The 13,342-nt window shown below is 40.1% G+C and overlaps 1 long non-coding RNA gene across 2 annotated transcripts in view; it reads left to right on the plus strand.

Annotated features, from left to right (window-relative positions):
* LOC120542492 overlaps window positions 1-13,342 on the plus strand; it is a 132,278-nt gene that overhangs the window by 77,650 nt on the left and 41,286 nt on the right. The window contains exons 5-7 of one of the 2 annotated variants that reach the window (XR_005636189.1): window positions 10,494-10,587; window positions 12,764-12,836; window positions 12,994-13,043. This is a non-coding gene — a long non-coding RNA (uncharacterized LOC120542492). The remainder of the gene's footprint in view (window positions 1-10,493; window positions 10,588-12,763; window positions 12,837-12,993; window positions 13,044-13,342) is intronic. The other variant, XR_005636190.1, reaches the window with a different exon arrangement.

Raw genomic sequence — 13,342 nt, forward strand, 5'->3', positions numbered from 1 at the left:
TCTCCATTTACTGTAATGGAGATGAGCTTCAACGCCGTGGGGGCGGAGTTTCGTGTGACATCATCACGCCTCCCACGTAATCACGCAGTACATAGAAAACCAGGAAGAGCTCAAAAAAGCGCTTAAGAAAACATGCATTATATAATTGAGAAGGCAGCGAAACAATAAGAAGCGAGCGAGTGACATATACAACCATATTCATGAGTTCTGCTACTTCGGAAACAAAGCACGATGTAAACCTACACTTTAAATTAAGTTCATAGACAGGCTGCCGCTGGCGTTTGTAATTTAGTGCCTGCCCATATAAGGCCGTCCGTCAGCGGCAATCCAATAGCAAACTGCCACGGGTAAATATTCACGGGTGAAGGACTGTGCTTATGGAGAGGAAGATGAGATGGTCAGGGTGGTGTTTGACACAAACTCAGCGAAACTGCGAGAGAAAGTTTTAAGTGCCAGGACTAAGGTAACATTAAATACAGCCACGGACATAGCACGAGATGGCACCAGCACAGCTGGGAACCTTCGATGCATGTACACCGGCGCTCACGTGAACTGGACGCAGTGCACAGATAAAGGCAACAGTTCCAAAAGCGCTGAACAAAACCGAATTACACAATTGAAAAGGCAGCAAAAATATGAAGCGCCTGATAAGCATATTCATAAATCCAGCTACTGCGGAAACAAAGCACACGGTGGAAAAAGTCAATGTCCCGCTAAAGGAAGACAGTGTAAAAAAAACCCGTGCATGCAGTGTGTCAGGTCTCAGATAAAGAAGAAGACGAGCTGTTTATTGATGCAGTAAGAAACGAATCGATGAATGAAACCTGTCATCTTTACAACGATTGACAAACACGGAATGTAACTTGAACACAACACATCCTACAAATACGAACCTGATTGAAAGAAATAATGATAATCAAATCCTTGATGACAGCAACACTCAGTAACACTCACAAAACAAATACTGTATATTGACAGTCATGTTACGTTATTTTTAAAATGTTCCCTTTTCTTTTTCTACCTTTTTTAACACACTACTTCTCCGCTGCGATACGCGGGTATATATATATATTGTAACAACCCGGCAGCAAGCGCTGGCGGAGTGACGCCTCATGGGTAATTTATGTAAATAGTTTGTGGGGAATTTATGGGTAATTTATAAAAAGCTTATTGTATGTCGAAATTTACGTATTGTCAATTGTGTTGTAAATAATGGTGTGTCTGTATTTAATTGGTTGGGTGGGTTTGGGTCATCGCCGTCCTGGAGGTTATTTATTTGCAAAAGTACCAATTTATTGAAATGTGTCTTCGATGCGTGACCTTGGCAATGGCCGAGCAATAATGTTGAGCTTTTGTTTCTGACTATCTTCTGTAATAAAAAGATGCAACAGGACAGAGCTGTTTTATTGCTAAGATTTAATCTAAGCAAACTACCGAGACACTCGGAGTCGTGCGGTGTATGGGGCACGAGTGTTCTCTTTCTTAAAGAGCTGGGTGCAGTTGCGTGCATAACGCTGGCAATCCGCTAGCCGACAGCTTCGGAGAGGTGCACGGCAGAGTTCGGCTCGAAATCTTTAAAGACTCCTCCACGGGTCGCTACAATATGTATATATATATATCCCGCTCTACATACTCGAATAATGGATACTTTATTCGCCATCAATGATTGTTTTGGTAAAGCCATACTCAGTGTATTCATTAGATAAACGGTAAAAAAGTAAGAGCGAGGGGAGGATGACTCATTGAGGCATGCAGGCTGTAGTGCGTCAACTCTATCTGAATTGCGCGATCACATTTGAAAAAACATATCTTTTCAAGTTCTATTTAGTCCATATGTGTCAAACTCAAGGGCAGGGCCACATCCGCCCGGCGTGTAATTATATCCGCCCGAGATCATTTTATATACTGTATTATTGTTATTAAAGCCCGGTATATGAAGCGCTGGTAACACAATAAACTACAGATCCCATAATGCAGCGCTTCAGCTGCCTTGCATCAGGGTAACCTGAATGCAATTCAGAAGATACAGAAAACAGCATAATTAAATAAGAATCTGACACTTCAGCGGACGTTTTAACCCGTGCACAATCACAAAGTGATTTCAAGTGAAGCTGCTTTTATGGGAGACACAAATGCACCAGTTCACCTTGCCCCACTTTCCCTGTTGCCAAGTACTGTTAAACCAAGTCGTCACTACGGTGTTCCCAAATACGCACTTTGCTGATAAACTGAGCGCACTGCGCACTGAGTTTGCACGGCGCTTTGGTGACTTTGATGAACAAAAAAAGTCCGTCTACATGCGGCTCGAACCTTGTGCATGTTTGGTAGCACATATCTGTATGAGAAGCTCTTCTCAGTGATAAAGACTAACAAAACAGCACACAGGAGTCGCCTCACTGATGAGCACCTGCAATCCATCCTGAGAATCTCCACAACACAGAAACTCACAGCAAACAGAAACGAACTTGTGGCCAAAAAAAGATGCCAGGCGTCCAGCTCTAAAATGACATATGAGCAAAGACAACTGAATGATTTGATTTGTTATTGCACGTAAGAGCGGAGTCAACCGTTTTAACAAACAGCGTATTGCACTGATACTGAAATAGCTGTGTGTGTATATATGTAGATATGTATGTATATGTATATATATGTTTATATATGTGTGTGTGTATATATGTATATATATATATATATGTATATGTGTGTGTATATATGTAGATATATATGTATGTATATATGTATAGATATGTATATATATATATATATGTTTATGTGTGTGTGTGTAAATATATATATATGACAACAACACTCATCACTCACAACAGTGACAAAACAATTACATTGACAATCAGGTTACGTTATTTTCAAAATGTTTCCTTTTCTTTTCATTGCTTCTTTAACACACTACTTCTCCGCTGCGAAGCGCGGGTATTTTGCTAGTACATTATAAAAAAGCAGTAACTTTGTGCAGGTGAAACAGTAAGTCCTTTCAAATAATTATTTCCATTCTTCTTCCGTCTTTTGAGTTTGCATACATGTTAAATTCATTTTTTTTCTGTTATGGAATTTTCATTTAAAATTTCCAGTGCACAGTACATGCAAACATACTTTGTGCAGTATTTAAATACGCATTGATTTTAAAGATAGGAAACACAAAAGCTGACCTAAGGGCATACTTCCATCCATCCATTTTCTAACCCGCTGAATCCGAATACAGGGTCACGGGGGTCTGCCGGAGCCAATCCCAGCCAACACAGGGCACAAGGCAGGAACCAATCCTGGGCAGGGTGCCAACCCACCACAGAAGGGCATATTTATACTAGTTTATTTTATGCTGTTTTTTGAGTCTTACTTAAAAAGTAACTCAGACTTCATCAAACTGGATTTCTCAATCAAGATGAAATCCTGCAACACATTAAACTTTCAAAAATAATATCTATGTTTCAGTTGGGAGAAAATGGATGTCTTGCTGATTAGTGCTGCAAACTGCATGCTAAAAATATGAAGAACAGCAGGAAATATGACAATTCAAAAAGGAAACCACTGAAACAAAATGTGGCCTGTAAATTCCCATGTCTTTGTAGTAGTTGCCATCTCTACTGATCACCTGACAGGAGATTGAAAAAGCAGAAAATCGTTTCTGTTTATTTTAAAATATGTCAGATGCTGCTAAGGAAGGCTGTTGCTAGAATATTAAAGGAAAAGTTGCCTGAATTACACACACAATTCTTCCCGGTGGCCCTTTGGCCCTAGTTGTTGTGTTGGTGTGGAAAAGAGAAGCCTCACTTCCGCATAAGACATAATGGATTATTTGAGTGATCGAGATTGAATAAATAGGGAGAAGAATTGTTAGGGTTATAGCAAAGGTCAAGTCAGAAGCTTTAAGATTGTCCACTAAAGGATGTGAGCAAATCTAAACTCCAAAAATCTTTTGCTTAAAATGATTATTTGTTTGAGTTAACCTTTAAATTAATTAAAGTTTGGACACTGCTAAATATGTGCCACCTTCTTTTTTTATATGATGGCCATCATGATGTTATGAGTACAATATCATGTGCAAAGCAACCACTTAGCATCATAGTAATCAAAAGCTCCAAATGGCAGCAGACACAGAAACCCGCTAAATGGCAAGAGACTCTGGCTGCAGCCTCTACAGAGTGTGGAGCTCCATGCTGGACAGAAAACATGTGACCTCCACACCAGTGCAGTTAGTGAGCTTCAGAGCTCCGCTCCATTGATAAGGCTGCCACTTTGCGTTATACATCTTTGATGTTACATGATGGGCCTGGTTACTCTATGGCTAAGATTATGGTTTTGAGAGGTTTATATGGCTCAAATAATGACAACTGTCAAGTTAACTAATTGACATAAACAGGCAAGAGTGGAGGTCACATGTTTTCTGTCTTGCGTGGAGATTTATACCTTATAGTGGCTGTAACGTAGTGTGAAACTCCACGCCTTACTATGGATGTAGTCACACCCTTCTCCTAAATGGTGATACAGCATAGTAACATTAAAAATATTAACCCGAATAATGTACTAAAACAGAAAAAGAACAATGTACTAAAAGAGAAGAACACAATAAACGAAACAAAAATATGTTCCTAAGGCAAAAGTTACATTTGAAGCAGGCATGGGTTCAGATTTAATTTCATTAGGCTTAGGGGCAGTTTAACATATTGTATGTATGCAGGCTTAGTTCAGTTTTTTGTTGAAATGCTTACACTTGTTATTGCTCAGAGTTTGCATGTTCTTCCCAAGTATATGTGGAGTTTCCACCCATGTTGGTAAAGGTATGTATGGTTAAGTTAATTGGTGATTGTAAATAGTCCCTGTTTCAGTGTGTGTAGGTGTAAATGGTCATACGATGGACAGGATTTGGTTCCTGCCTTGATGATACTATGATAGGCTCTAGTCTCCATGACCTGGATTTAATTAAATTGGTTTAAAAAAAGAAGCCTCTAAAAATTCAAGTACAAATCAGATAATTCGAAAAGTTATTATAGTATTTGACTGTATTTTGATTTGTACTTAGCATTCAAGTGATTGGAAGGGGCAAGGACACCTCTAGGATGCGCAAGAGTAGGTAAACGTCCAACATGAAACCTCTACAAGAGAGAGAGACAAAGAGACAGAGAGAGCAGCAAGACATGAAAGCCAAGGAATGATAGGGCCATTTTGGATATGGTGAACCAACAGTGCAAAGGCATGGTAACCAAAGCAAGAAAAAATGCCATACTAGCTGGAAACATGCTGTATTCCCCAGGAGTTAAATATCAGCCAATGTGCAAGGTGCCAGGAATGTCCATTTTTCTATTAGTATAGTGCTGGTAAAAGGCTGCAAAGCCTGTTGACTGACATGTGGTAACGCTGTGCACTTAGCAGGGGGTACCTCTAGTCCAAGGGTGGCGAACTCCAGGCCTAGAGTGCCACAGTGGCTGCAGGTTTTCATTCTTACCATCTTCTTAATTAGTGACCAGTTTTTGCTGCTGATTACTTCTTTTAATTAACTTGACTCAGACCGCTTAGGTGTTTCTTTTTCTTTAATTAGCAGCCAAACAATAATGAAACACAAAACAAGCCACCACATGACCAGCTCACCTGTGCCCATTACACAATATCTGAAATTAAAGAGAGGTGATGGTCTTGGTAAGGCTGATCTCTCAGGTCACCAAAACATTTTGACAGTGCTCTTAGAACAGAACAGAAAAGCAGCAGTTTTCAAAATGTGTGCTGTGGCAGAATGAGAGCAGCAACAAGCCATGGGATTAAATAACGGGTTTAATTAACAGCAAGGATTGACATCTCATTAAGAAAGTGATTGGAGTGAAACTGATTGGAGTTTGAAGCCCCAGTTTAGCTGCTCATCTGTTAGGTCATTTCACATCTCATTTCTGCTTGGCTGTCATTTAATGAAGAAAGGAATCAATTCAGAGGGCTGATCCCTTCTAACAGGGCTATTAAAGTGATGGGGAAAAAGTTAATTAGCAGTGAAAAGTGGTCACTGATTAGGAAATGGGTTAGAATGAAAACCTGTAGCCACTGCGGCATTCCAGGCCTGGAGTCCGCCACCACTACTCTAGTCAAAGGAACTATTTAAGGACAAGATCATGGCAGTCTGGTAAACACTGAGAAAACTGCAACCTCTTTAAGGGGATAACAAGCTGTGGAGCTGTACAAGAAATTTAGTACTTAATAGATTATTGTTGTGAAGAGGCACTGCTCTGATGTCCTTGAATCCTACAAATGGCTACTTCTAACCTTGGATGTGATTTTGGGGCTTGCAAGATGTGAGTACATCCTGGAGGGAGTGTGTACAGTGGTTTGGTGAGTTTAGACCAGGGGTCTCCAACCTTTTTTTCCCCCTGAGAGCTACTTTTACAAAATGAAAATGGCGGAGAGCTACTCATGTTTTCTAACGTTTATTCTCATAGCTTATTTCGATCCAAACAAACTGAATAAGCTTGTTTTGCCTGAATATTTACAAAATGTTGGTGTTCACATCTCACATTTTGCATTAAAACATCACTGCAGCAAGCTATGCAGGGCTGTTTCATGCCTTGCACCCATGTCACCTAGTGCTGCCATCAAAATGATCAATGAATAGTAATTCATTAAATAGAGGATCACAGCATGCAATACAACAATCCTTTAAGAATTAACCATTACAGCTCTGTTGTTAAAGTAAGTAGATTTCCAAAAGATTTATATGGATAAGTCCACTTGTAGTGAAACCTTTTCATGGTTGGAACCATTTATTTCATGGTGGTCTCGTTGTAGCTACTGGAAGTTATCTGAGGAAGACTAGACAGAGTCGGTTAGTCAGAAGTAATGATAGCCCTTAGATGACAATTAACAGAGTTTAGAATTTATATCTAACTTCTGGCCATTCTTGAACCCTTTGTGTGTACTCTGAAATGGAAAGCAAACTTTTAGAGATAAATAGCTCTGAGCTGATGGCCAAGTAGTACTCTATTATGTACACATTGTCGCATGCGGCTGGGGGTGGAGCCCAGCTGGGACGCCAGAGGGGACCGGAGGAGGGCTGGTGCCTCCTCAGGACCACGAGGGGGCGACCGCCCTGGTTTTGTTGGTGGCCTCAGGTAGGGGGCTTGAAAGCCCAACCCTGTAGAGGCCCATGGCCACCGGCAGGCGGCACCCCGGTGCCTAAAGAACCCTGGAGCCCAGCACTTCCGCCACACCCGGAAGTGCTGGGAGGAGGAAGAATGGGGACACCAAGAGGGCTTCCAGGTGCGCAGCCGGCACTTCCGCCACACGGGGGTGTGTCCACGGAGGAATGCCGGGAAGCAGCTGGAGCTTATCCGGGTGCTGTAAAAGGGGCCGCCTCACCCAACCCACCCAACAGGCGATAGCGGAAGTCGGGTGGAAGAGGAGCTGGAGGGAGGACTGGAGGCGGCCAGAAGAAGGGCACTAGTGACTGTGTGAGAGGCCCGGACTTTTGGGGGATCGGTGTTTGAGGCACTGGGTTTGTGCACTGGACTTTGTAAATATTGTAAATAGTTTGTGTGAATAAACGTGTGCTGGGTGGAGCAAACAATGTCCATCTGTCTGTATCCAGGACCAGTTCCACAACGTTTACTATGAGTTCTGTCATTTTTGTACTCATCAACTTTAATCTTCATCAATTCCTTTGAAAATAGAGAAGTTTGCAGTAGCAGATTAAAGTCCAGGGGCCTCATGTATAACGCCGTGCGTAGAACTCGTACTATAACATGGCGTAAGCACAAAAGCCTAAATGTGCTTACGCACAGAACAATCCAGATGCAGGAATCTGTGCGTACTCCAACTTCCACGTTCTTCCGCTACATAAATCCCGATCAGCGTGAAAAGTAACGCTCGTGCGCGCTTTATGTAACGCCCCAACTCCTCCCAGAATTACGCCTCTTTGAATATGCAAATCAATATAAATCGCCCTTAAGCGCAGCCTTCTGTGAAAAGACAATGGGAAAAGCACGGGGAAAACATAAGAATTTCAGCGAATACCAAGTGGAGGCAAAGTAAAAACATACTATTTGTTCAAATAAACCGTGGTATAATCAACAAAATGAAGTTGATCGAGTGACATAGCGTGTTGGAGAAACTTAAATGCTCACGTTCACAAAATCGCACAGTGCCGGAAATAAAAAAGAAGTCACATATCAAAGTCGCCGTGAAAAGCTGAGTTGTAAGCCTACTGTCTGAGTGTCATATGAAAGCTTATTAGGGTACAGAGGAAAAAGCACGAAATGTCAACTTTAATCTCGAATTTTCCACTTTAATCACGTAGTTTATTTTGTCATTTAGTAGAACATTATAAACTTCATCTTAAAATCGTTTAATTAACCAGTTTCTCAAATCACATCGTAATTAAAGTAGCACGTTAAATGCTTTGTTTTGTATTTGATCTTCTATGTGCTCTATGTGTGTGAATCACTACTTGCTTCTTAAACCGGCTCTCTTCCTCCAACTGGACACAGAATCCATTACATTCGTGATATTACAGCTCTCTGAATAACTAAAATACTGAGATGTATACGTGATATCATTTTCATGATGATAGGAGTTAAAGCACGTTATTAAACATGTGTTTCACTTCGATGAAATAATTTATTGCAGCAGTACTACGGGGCGGCTCTAGGCATGTGGTGGCACTGGGCAGAGGAAGAATCGGTGGCTCCTTCACCCACCAATGTTAGTGAGGTAGCTTATGCACAGTGGATGGCCACGTCCGTTGCAGACACTGCATAGCCGCCTCGTGCTCATGACACAAGCATTTAACTTTTGCCGAAATTTGTCGCTGCGTTTTTAGCTGTGTTGTTATTTTCTCTTTCTGTTTTATATTCAATATATATTGGCGTAGCCATCACTGCAGTCAGTGCTTTTCTTTCCCCAAGTAACCGATCGCCACACAATCAGCTCTGTAATAGAAGTTAAGCCATCTGTAAGCTTAGCGCCGATTCTTCAAAACGTTTAAGGAACATTGAAATATCTTCGTGGTACATGTTTAATTATTCTATCCTTAACAACACTCCCAGTGAAGAATATAGAATATTTAAATGAAGTTAAAGTTTTATCTGTATAATTTAATAAACATATTTTGCTGCATTTCACCTTAAAAATGATATCGTCATCATATGTAAATACGCGCTTTATAAAGTGGCTCAGGTTGTGCGATATTATAACTGTAGTGCAAGTTTACAGTGGGGTGATTGTACTTATAAGTACAAACAGTTCTACAAGGAGCACTTGATTGACTGCATTTAAAGTTCTTGGGATGAAACTGTTTCTGAACCGCGAGGTCCGTACAGGAAAGGCTTTAAAACGTTTTGCAGTGGCTGAGACAGCGTGTCCTTGAAGCTGTATACCGATAATTCCCTTTCCGATCAGCTGCTGCTGTGATTCACACTCAGATACAGTGATATAAATACTCCGAGTGGTGCAGTGAGAGTAATATGGAAAAAGATGATCCGCTGTGGCAACTCCTAACGGGAGGAGCTGAAAGAAGCAGAAGAAGAAGTGAGAGTAACAACGCTAAAGCAGTTATGGTATTTGGAATACTATGGCTATTCCCTGGACCATTATATTGGTGTTACAAGTTAATTACAATCAGATGCATTACACTAATAAACAATATGCGGTTAGTTTCGGTGTATTTATAAAGCCGCGTCAGGAAAATAAGGTGTAACCACACAGGAACAGTAGCACTGCTTTGACGCTGGGTGCCGCCAGTCTGCAAAAACGAGTGGAGAACTTGCGTACGACAAGGTATGAGGTACCGTGGAAAAGTGCGTGGCTTTACGCCAACTGTAGGTTTTATACATCACGATTTGAACATGGAAAAGTTCTTACGCAACATTTCTGTGCGTATGCACCATTTATACATGAGGCCCCAGATCTTCTGCCAGGAATGTAAAAAGTAATTTAATGTTGAACAGTCTTAAAATAAATATTCTAAAAAATCAGGAAACAACATATGAAATGTGTTCATAATGTGTGTTTCATCTCAGGTTGGTGGATTGCTGTCAAGGCTTAGCTTGGGGAGGACTGGAAAGAATATTTGCTTGTCATCCAAACTAATGGAGGTCACTGATAAGAAGCTCTTTGTTCCAATGTCAAGTCCTGTTTTTAAATTTGTGTACATGCAGTACTGCTTATGGGGGGGTGGGTAGCCATGTTCTTTATCAGTGTTTCTTAAACTTTTTTGGGTAATGGAGCCCTATACAAAAAAAAAATAACTGGAACCCGCATAGAAAAAAAAATAGTTATGTGAAAAATATTTTAATCAAGAAAATAAATATATTTTTATGCTTGTACAGTATATGTAATTGTAAAAGATGTAATAATAGAAACTGTTTCATGATTCAAATATGAGAACAATGTGTTACCATTGTATGATATAAATCATCAATAATTGGTTTTAGCTTTGTTAATGATACTTAGCCCTATTATAGGTGTCATATTTAGCTTGATTTTATATTTTGTTTTCATTGCAGTGACAGTCAAAAATCTGCTTTCACATAAGGACATGAAAGCAAACTGGAGTAGGAACCTATTGGCTTACTCATTTCAACGTCCTCATTTACTATGGTAGGACTTTTTTCTAAAATTTATAAGAATTCAGCTTGTCTTGAAATTGTTTAATATAAAGTATGACGAAAGATCAGTCAGCACATCTTTTTATTCTTTACTTGTTCATTTGGATTAAATGGATCCAGAGCCTACAAAGAATCTTCTTTAAGTCCTGACCTTTAGGAAAATAGTCTTCAAATTTAACTCATGACATTTGGTAAATAAATGATCACAATAAGATTTAATTGATTTACATTGTAATCCTCATTTCTCTTTTCTGTATCTTTCAGTTTTTAAAGAAATTGTTTTCAATTTTCTTGTTTGGGTCTTCTATTTTATTGTAATTGTTGTGATGGACAGCACACATGGGCAGTTGTCCCAGCCAGGATGGGGCAAAGTTCCTTTCCTAGACAGAAGAGCAGCCTTTCAGAGGCACAAGAAGGAGGGCAAAGGTTGTCCTGCCTCAGCCCAGAGACAGGTAGAAGATGCCATTGCGACGGGGATAGAGTGGTATTCTGGTAGGGTTGGACCGAGGAACAATCCCCAGCTGGTAGACTAGTGTGGTGGAAGGACAGGGAGAGACAATCTGGCAGGGCTAAATGGTCCCCTCCCTGGGGAACACTTCCTGTGCGGACACATGTAAAGTATGCTCGGAACTGTAGTTCTTTAAAGTAGCCTTGTTGGGTTCCATAGGAGTGCTGCTAATACCCATCATTCTTACTACTACGTTTGACCTAGAAGTATGTTCAAGTACTCCCTGGTCCAAGATTAAAGAAACCATTCAGCCTCATCCAGACAACTTGGAGTCGGGTGTAGAGGATGGAGAAAGCTTGCCTAGGAGATGTGAAAGAGAAGAAAGAAAAAGAATTTTATTGTGCTCGTGCCACTATTTAAGTGAAACCTTTTGTAAGATCATTTATTGTAATAATCCTTGTATCTGCACCTGGGACTTGTGTCTAGGGTTTTTGGAGCTGCATCACCCCCTTCTGGTCACACTGTCTAGTATTGTTTTGTGTGTTACAGTACCTGTGATAGGGTTAAACTTTTTGAAAAGCTAAAGTGCATCTCTAAGGTAACATAACTTCATGTTTCAATTTGTTACCTTTTAAGAATTGCACAAAGTCCGTATTTTTGATTGGAATATAATATTTCTGCTCTTAGCTCATCACAAAATCTTTTTTAAAAATGTAACCTCACTAAAAACACCTAACATTCACACGTAAATAATAAAAACAAAATCTTACTTGGTATTAAATAAATAACAAACACATTCAGTTTAATTACCTAGATGCCACTGATGAATGCAACATTACATGATAAATGCATGTCTTATATACTGTAAATAAATGTTGTTGTTCTTGTTGCTGCATGCATCAAACAGATGTTTAGTAACTATCATGACAGACAGTAGAACCACTGCTTTCTGGGATGTGTGAGCTTAGATTGGTACAGAAAGAAATGTGACAAATTCACTGCAACTCATTTTTCCAGTAGTTACAGCTGATACAAGGCATTATGACTGATGGCTCGTGGAAGTTCTAGGAGTTTTATGTGATACTGTGATTAGGGCTGCTGCCACACAACTACAGGATCCTGAGTTCAAACTCTGTGTCCAGTTCATGTGTGGCATTTACTTAATGTCCGTATGTCTGGGTTGTTTATTCATCTGAACCAATTCTACTCTCGTATCCCATATGCGTGTACTTATTTGTTCAGCATAAATTGTCTCACATCAGTTGTGAGCGTGTTCATGAGCAGACCTTTAAATGGAATGGCACTGCATCCTGGGATAGTTCCCACCTTACCCAATGCTAACAGAACAGGGTTTTGCTTCCCAAACCTTCCTAAAACTAAATAAAGGTATCCTATAATAGATGATGAACTATCTTTACAACCGCGAAAGGCATTCCTTGAAGTAAAAACCATAAGATTGGTAACTGTAGTGGAGGACATTTTATTCGGGCGCAGGTTTTTTTTTACCTCCTTGTCATATGATTGCCCTGATGTTGCATTTGGTGTGTGGTGTTAGTATTGTACTACTGTCACTAATTGGTGGGAGACATGCAAGTAAGAATACATTGTATCATGTACACGTATAGTAACTATAAATATGAACTTGAAGTAATACTAGAGTTTACACTTTTAATCTTTCTATTATGGTTTTAAACATTATGCAAATTTCCATTTGCCGCAGACAGGAAGTCTTGCTGAAGTCACCATCAAGTATAGCACACACATCAGGATCTGGAAATGGTGGTGGAAAGCTGGTAATGTCAGCATATTTCTAATGTCGGTTGCTGTCACAACCATCATATGTAGATCAAGTAAAGTTAAAAATGAATATTAAAAATAAATTGTTTTTTTGGTACGCATAATTGAAGGGAGAAGACTGGTTCATTCCATTTTATCCCCTTTCTTTTCTAGGCTCTGTTTCCAGCCACTGCTCTTACTGCAGTGTAAAAGAAAGGCAGCTGGTAAATATGCAGTCTTGTTCATATTGCCAGGCCCATTGTTCATTGTTTGTGTAAACAGGTGTTAAAAGCCAGAGCTTGTCTCTCAGTGGGCAACAAAGGCTTAGCAAATGAAACAGAGGCAATGTGATTAAAAAAACCGCTTCCCGTCTCTTCGGCGGACAGAGAAGGGGATGTAAGCCGTACAATATGCACACTTTCTTTTAAGGTAAGTTTCTAAAACTGGGCCGGATATCACACATCCTGCAGCCGTAAACAGGAAGTTCGACTCCTTCTGAGCTGACCTCCATTTGAGCACTGAA

Source organism: Polypterus senegalus, chromosome 13 (assembly GCF_016835505.1).
Source record: "Polypterus senegalus isolate Bchr_013 chromosome 13, ASM1683550v1, whole genome shotgun sequence".
In the NCBI taxonomy this organism is placed as follows: Eukaryota; Metazoa; Chordata; class Cladistia; order Polypteriformes; family Polypteridae; genus Polypterus; species Polypterus senegalus.